Raw genomic sequence first — 8,471 nt, 5'->3', positions numbered from 1 at the left:
CATCTCTTTTTCTTTTCTTTTTTTTTTTTAAGAAAGCTAAAATAAACTTTGAGTCTATTAAGAATTTGTTCATAATCAACGACTCTCAAGAAGGTAAAAGAAATGGAAAGATCAGTTTTTAGGAAGGAGAGTAGAAAGGTAAATTGCAAACAAATGAAGGTGTTGTCATCTTTTCAAATTTTGTAAAGATAAAATGACATGATGTAATCACAAAGAGTAGTGAGTCCCAGCTCTGTTATGTCAATATGAGCCATCTTTATCCGACTGCTTTGATAATTAAAAAGCAAAATTCTATCATCTTAAAGTTTAGAAGTTTTCAAATTCTGACAGCATACAATTTCAGCTTTTTATTTTTGACCAAATTTTACTAACATTTCCTAAAAACGAAGACTGAACAGAGCTTAGACTTGCTAACAATGTTCCAATTCTGCTCTTTCTCTCAATTTTACCCATATTTTCTGCACAAAATACCTGCTGAGCTATACCAGCTTCTAGTTTCTTGCATTTTTCTGTTATGAATTCTTGATGAGGATTACAAGATAATGAGGCAATTGCAGAAAGTTTTACATTTATTTTCTGCTTTGATAGCATCGTAGTTTGCACTCACAAAAATTTTCAGCCAAGAATTTTTGATGTAAATTTAACAGTTTGGCCATTAATGATAATTAGCGTCACATCTAAGAAACAATTCTGGTTGGTGTTATTTATTAAAAGCAATCAAAATGTGCCATTATGGTCCTAATTACAATATTTACTCAGATGGCCTTATTTATCCACAAGGAAAAATAATGCCAGGCAGCTGCTGGAGCTTCCACACTAGGCATGTGAGAAACATGAAGTCCCAATATGGTGGAATGATGTCCTTGAGAAGAAACATGTTTTTAGAACACTTTGTTGATAATAGCAATAAAACCGTATCAATGTGTTGATTGCATTTTCATATATATTCAGCAGGCAAATGAGATGAGACACGAAGGAACTAAAAGGAGCTTTTGTTCCTGACAAGATGTGGAATAGGGTGGGCTGCTGGCCACACCCTCACCTTCAGGTCAACTCTGGAGCAATTAACCGTGTCAGCTCACCACTCTGGTTTCGGCTCTATTTTATTTGTTTTTGTCTTCTTTTTTTTTTTTTTTTTTTAACTTAGGACTTTCCTTATTCTCCTGGACTTCAGCAATGAATTTACAAGTACATTTACTCTAATTTATCCATCATTTGGGTATTTTGTGGCAGGAAGGCATTTCAAAGCAAACTAGTTAAACTCATAAAAATGGGAATCCCATAAAATCTGTCTTTAAAACTGATTCCATATCAGAAGTACTTGCAGATTTTAGAATAAAACCTGTGATGAGCGGCCAGCCTGATGGTGCAGCAGTTAAATTCACACATTCTGCTTCAGTGGCCCAGGGTTCACCGGTTCGGATCCCAGGTGCAGACCTACGCACGGCTTGGCAAGCCATGCTGTGGCAGGCATCCCACATATAAAGTAGAGGAGGATGGGCACGGATGTTAGCTCAGGGCCAGTCTTCCTCAGCAAAAAAGAGGAGGATTGGTAGCAGATGTTAGCTCAGGGCTAATCTTTCTAAAAAAAAAAAAAAGGCGGGGTGAGAACCCACCTGTGACGAATGCTTAGTTTTGGGTTTTTCCCCTTGGTTATAATTTTACACTAATTTTTTTCTTTTTTACCAGAGTAATGCATGGGCTTTGTTTTCAAAGTCAAATAGTTAATTTTCTAGACAGGCCGATCAGAGAGAGACAAACATCCCAGGAAAATCTTTAAATCTCAGAAGCAACTACTGTAGTCGGGTCATCTTGCCTCCAAACCACCAGGGAGCCTGTCTCCCCATCCAGGACCTGCCAGGATGCGCCAAGGGTGCCAGGAACTTCAGGGCGCCATCTCCATCTTAGGAGATCTATGTTCCATTGTCAACCAGAAAAGCCTCCTCCAACATCTCCAGAGAAGAAAATTTTGTGCAAATAAATCTTCCCCTCCAGTTTCAGTAATGCCATTAATCCTCCCAGGAGCACAGCCTCTGAAGAGGATGAGCTCTGCTTTTGTAATCAATGATACTTAACCTCCACATCTGCATTGTTTCTTCTTAAAGCAGAGTGATGTCCTCTGTCTGTGCCGTGATTTAGGATGAGGCTGGGCATATCCCAGGAGCTGGGGCCTTCAGAAGGAAGGAGTCAGCTTAACTGAGCACCTGCTTCAACCAGGCATGTGGATGGAAGTTGACATGGGCTTTGCTCACCCACTACCATCCAGGGTTCCTTTATTTCAATCTGCTAAGAGGATCTATTCTTTGAAATACATAATTATTTTGTAAAACCATCATTGGGGAAAAACATAAGAAAAACTAGCATGCCTACATTCAGGGACTTTTCAAAGTGAGAAAAATCAAGTGAAGCCTCAACCCCAGGAAGTGGCTCAGCAGTCCTTTCCCCAGTTCTCTCACCGTTTTAATCTTTATCCAGCTGTGGAGAGGAGGCTTAAACAGGCCTAAAAGGGCCAGAATTCCTCACTAAGTTTCCAGAAAGGGCAAGAGACATTTAGCTTCATATGACGATGCAAACATAGAAACTGTAAGTTTGGAGTTCAGAAGTTGGGGTACAGTCTCTTATCCTGGATCTCTTAGTGGGGAACAGCTGGCACCAGTCTCCAAGATCTTGATCCTTTATGAATGAAGGTTGGGGAGATGGGACCTGCTCCCCACCTCTTAGCTCGATATTCATCAAAAAGTACAGCAGTCCATGCCTCCCCCTGTGTCTACCCTTGTTCATACTCTAGAACACTAGAAACATTGAACTTCCAGCCCTGTGTTTATACAGGTGGGGAGCTGTCAGGCTGCTCTGGGCCTTGTTCACCTCCTGCACAAATAAAGGTGGTCATCAGTGACCTACTTTCCCTTCTCTCTCAACCCCAGAGAGCCTGCAAGCATCTAAGCAAGATGGTGGGTTAACATGTGTGCAGTACTTTAGTCATCTCCTGTTGGGCACTGTAGACCCAAGTGAGGTGAGGAGGAAGCATCTCCTTCCTCTCCCTTTCCTTCTCCCAACAAGAAGATGCCAGAGAGAGAGGAGGGCAGAGGAAAGGTCTTGGCAGAGCTGGGAGGAGACAGAGGACATTCCATTTTGAGGCCAGAGCTAGAAATCTTTGCATTTCTCCAAGTGGCATTCAGGTCACTCTCCAGCTATGGGATGGGAATTGGATTCAAAGCCATGGACATGAAGGGGCTGGCCCAGTGGCATAGTGATTAAGTTCACATGCTCTTCTTTGGCAGCCCCTGGGTTCGTGGGTTCAGATCCTGGGCATGGACCTACACACCACCCATCAAGCCATGCTGTGGCGGCATCCCACATACAAAATTAGGGAAGATTGAAAACAGATGTTAGCTCAGGGCCAATCTTCCTCACCAAAAAAAAAAAAAAACCAAGGACATGAAAACTGTCTGCTGACCCAGTCCAGCTCACCCAAATACTCACCCATGACAACAGCTCCAATGAGGCTCAGGCACAGGAACATTTTTGTGAAAATAGTTCTTTTTGTGTGTTCTAGGAAACATAGCCAGTATCTAGTGAACACAGGGCTGGGAGTGTATGTTTGGGGTTGGGGGTATTGCTCTGGTGGTCCCTAGGAGGGCCAGCACAAGGCATAGCAAGAGGATCTATTATGTTTGTGGCATTAAGATGCCTGGGAACAAAACTCTGAACTGCTCTGTGAGGTCTCCCTGCTGGGTGGGCATCTTCTCAGAGGGCAGGGCCTCGTCACAGAGTCACCTCATGGTACCTTCATGGTGATTTCATGCAAGACAAAGGTATCACTTGCCATCAATGGTGGGAGTGTTCACGGTGCAGCCACACGGTGCCTGGGGGAAAGACACGAGAGTGAGGGAAAGTATAATGGATGTTTACGTGGGAAAGGAGGGAAAGGAATGAAAAGGAGAAAGAATGACATAGGTGGGAAGGAATGGGAATGTTCCCATCAAACTTAATCATGGCTCCCAAACACATGCAACCTGATCTTTGTGCCTGATGTCATCAACATAGAGCACTTGGGTGCCATCCTGGTAGAAGCATGAATGCATTTATCTTTGAACACAAAGATGATATCTGGGTGGCTTTTGTCAGAGAAGACACTGCCCTGTTTGGGGAAGCCACGCTGAATGACAATGTGTCCTTGATCCCAGTTATTTGCCCTTAAATGTTGGGTCACCACCTTGTGACCTTCATGCACTTGGGGGAGCCATAACAGGTTTCCTACAGGGACATCTGCAGCACTGAACCACAGGTCAGTCCTGACCCTTCTGCTAAGGATACAGAGGTCCTGGGACTTGCCTTGGAACCCTACTCAGCTCACTGAGGTCAGAGGGACCAAAGGCACCCAATGGTTCCTCATTCTCCTCTGTATTTATATCACCTGGAACAAAGCCATTGAAGGACTAAGGGAGGTGACCACTCACACAGAAGAGTTTGAAGGGGTTGATGTGGGAATCCCCACGAATGTGTAATGAAAGAAGCCACTGAAGCCATCTAATGTGCTAATGCTGTCCTTTACACCTGGAAGGGTGGAGAAGTTAGTGGCAGTGTGGTTCATCCTGGCTCCACTCTGGGCTCTTGCTTATGGTCCCAGAAAAGGAAACTTTAGCTCTTATAGAGTGAGGCAGGCTCAGAGGGCAAGCCTAGAGCTTCGGAAGACTAATTTCTGCTCCTAATGATCTATTTAATAATACTGCATAGTCATCATTACACTTGCTTTTACCAACTTGAAGTTCAGAGATACTCAGTCACTCATTAGGTAGGAAAGGACTGGAGACTAGAGACTCAGGGGATGAGACTGCTGTGTCGGTGATCTTTTCACATACCTGAGGCTCAAAGACTTCTTCCCAAAAGAGTTTGAGGCTTGAAAGAGCACAGAGACTGGCCTTGGGTCATCGAAAGCACTCCTGGATCTCATATCTTTATGTATCTCCACAGACACATAGGAGGTGAAGCAATCAAATTGGATTTTCATACTCATGGGAGCTAGTACAAGATCTGCCCAAAATGGAGAGTGTCCATGTGAGATGCCCCAGTCATGCTCTGCTTCTGGCACTGTGTTCCCTCTCTCTTTCTCCAAATTTTCCCACATGGGGAAACCAGAGGGCCTAAATAAGCAGGAAAGCTCATTGGCTGGAGAATGGTGGGGGAGGCTAGAAAACATTTTCAAATGCTTTGTGTTTAAAATCAGAGCTTACACTGTGGCATGACCTGAGGGACCATCATTCACCTTGTACAGAGCTGTGGTTTAGGATGTGCTGTTGACATTGAACTCAACAGGAATGGAGATTTCTGGATTCATATAACACCAAGCTGTACACTCTACATCTAATGTCAGGGCAATGAAAATACATGAATAGCAGACACTGTTCTATATTCCTATCCAGGCTCTCATTGGCAGAGTAATTTAGCTGAGTGTTCCTGAAAGGTGATGAGAGCTGAGGCTGGTGCTGGGTTGAAAGAGGAAGAGTTGCCCAAGATTCTCAGGGGGTCCACAGACTTGGGGAAGTGAATATGAAGATGGGCTCAACAAGCAGAGATATAGCAGGACTTCTGATGGGGTGAGCTGTTGTGTTTTCTGGAGGGATTAAACAATGATTATCATAGTTTGGGGGATGCACACTTGGCATAGAAGCTGTAGAACCATTCACCTTATAGTGAACCATATGGGTTTGCACTAAGAGCTTCCAGTAGCAACAATGATGGACCAAAGATCAGAAGGTCTGTCCTAAGTATTTTATTGAAGTGAACACCTTGCCAAAGAGAAAAAGTTGCCCATAATATTGCTTGATATGGAGGGTCTTCTCACTCTAATAAGTAGAGTTTTAGAGCCAGATATAATTCAATTTTGAAAAGTTAAGCTATGTGATACTTCTCTCATCTCAGCATTGTTGAACAAATTTATGTTTTTCTATTTATCATTTAATATTTATAACTCTTTAAAGTAGTAAGTACTGTTTATCTTTCTTTAAACAGAAGAGGCAATGGAAGCACAGAGAGGTAAATATATATTTAAAGGGCTAAAAAGAAGGAGCCAGCAATGGAGAACCCCTTTTACTGTAAGGAGCCATGTGAATGGAAATGACAGAAAACATAATTGAACTGTTTTAAACAACAAAAGTGAAAGTACTGACTCTGTGATTGGTAAGAGTTGGACTAGGGCTGTATTCAGACGACGGGGGTGTTCAAGGAGCTCAGTTGATGTCCTCAGTATTCGGTTTTCCTCTCTCTCAGCTCTATTCTTTTGTGCTTCTTCATTCTCAAGCTCCCTGTGTGGAAACATGCTTGCTGGCAAGTTAAAAGTGAGATTCTTTTAGGTGCAAGTACAGCTGAAAATGTGTTGTCTCTTTCACAAGAGTCCCTGCAAAAGTCTTATCATTCCTTATTGGGTCACATACCAATCACTGGATCAAGCACTGGGGTGGAATACTTCTTTTGACTAAGCCAAGTCACATATCCACCCTTGAACTAGAGTGAAGATGGGAGACAATTCCACCTACACATGGCCTGAGACTGAAGAATCGAGGTAGTTTCCTTAGAAATTGTCTTCATTTGTTTGATTGGTTTCCATTATACCTCAATGAGCTGTATCCCTTGGTGACCACCAAATTCTTAATTGATTTTTTTTGTATTGTAACTTTTTTCCAGTTTTATTGAGAAATAATTGACTTACACATTATTGTATAAGTTTAAGGCATACTTAACCAGCATGACGGTTTGATTTACATGTATTGTGAAATAGTTACCACAACAGGTTTAGTTAACACCATCATCTCACACAGATAAAATAAAAAGAAAAGAAAACAATTTCTCCTTGTGATGAGAACTCTTAGGATTTACTCTCTTAACAACTGTCCTACATATCATAGTGTCCACTATAGACATCACGCTACACATTACATCCCTGGTACTTATTTATCTTATAACTGGAAGTTTGTACATTTTGACTACCTTCCTCTAATTCCTCCTACCTCCATCCCCCACCTCTAGTAACCACAAATCCGATCTCTTTTTTCTATAAGTTTGGTGCTTTTTTTAGATTCCATATATAAGTGAAATCATACAGTATTTGTCTTTCTCTGACTTATTTCACTTAGCATAATGCCTTCAAGGTCCACCCATATTGTCACAAACGGTAGGATTTCCTCATTTTTTATGACTGAATAACATTTCATTGCATATGAATGATTTCTTTATCCATTCATCCATGGATGGATACTTAGGTTGTTTCCAGGTCTTGGCTATTGTAAATAATACTGCTATGAACATGGAGGTGCAGATATCTTTTCAAGTTAGTGTTTTTGTTTCTTTTGGATATATTTCCAGAAGTGGAATTGCTGGATCATATGGTAGTTCTATTTTTAATTTTTTGAGGAACCCCCATACTGTTTTCCATAGTGGCTGTATCAGTTTACATTCCCACCAACAGTGCACAAGAGTTCCCTTTTCTCTACATCCCCACCAGCATTTGTTAGCCCTGGTCTTTTTGATGATGGCCATTCTAACAGGCATGCAGTGATATGTCACTGTGGTTTTAATTTGTATTTCCCTGATTATCAGTGATCTTGAGCATCTTGTCATGTACCTATTGGCCATTCTTATATCTTCTTTGAAAAATGTCTATTCAGGTCCTTTGCCCATTTTTAATTGGATTATTTGTTTTTTTGCTATTGAGTTGTATGAGTTCTTTATATATTTTGGATATTAACCACTTATCAGATATATGGTTTGCAAATATTTTTTCTCATTTCACAGGTTGTTTTTTCACTTTGTTGCCGTTTTCTCCTGCTGTGCAGAGAAACATTTTAGTTTGATGTAGTGCCACTTGTTTAGTTTTGACTTTGTTGCTTATGTTTTAGGTATGATTTCCAAAAGATCATTACCAAGACTCATGTCAAGGTATCTTTTTTCGTATATTTTCTTCTGGAAGTTTCATGGTTCTGGGTCTTACATTTAAGTCTTTAGTCCATTTTGAGTTAACTTTTGTGAGTGGTATTAGATTGGGGTCAAGTTCCATTCTTTTACATGTGAATATCCAATTTTCCCAGCACCATTTATTGAAGAGACTTTCTTTTCTCCTTTGAGTATTCTTTGCTGCTTTGTCAAATATTAGTTGACTGTATATGCTTGAATTTACTTCTGGGCTTTCAATTCTGTTTCTTTGTTGTTTGTCTGTTTTTATGCCAGTACCATACTGTTTTGATGATTATAGCTTTATAGTATAGCTTCAAATCAAGAAATGTGATTCCTCCTGCTTTGTTCCTCTTTCTCAGGATTTGTTTGGCTATTTAGGGTCTTTTGTGGATTCATATAAATTTTAGGACTGGTTTTTCTATTTCTGTAAAAAATGTCATTGGAATATTGATAGAGATTGCATTGAATCTACAGATGGATTTTGGTAATATTGATGTTTTAACAATATTAATTCTTCCATT

This window comes from Equus quagga, chromosome 6, assembly GCF_021613505.1.
Source record: "Equus quagga isolate Etosha38 chromosome 6, UCLA_HA_Equagga_1.0, whole genome shotgun sequence".
NCBI lineage: Eukaryota > Metazoa > Chordata > Mammalia > Perissodactyla > Equidae > Equus > Equus quagga.
The sequence above is the reverse complement of the archived record's forward strand: the minus strand, read 5'-3'. Positions refer to the sequence as shown.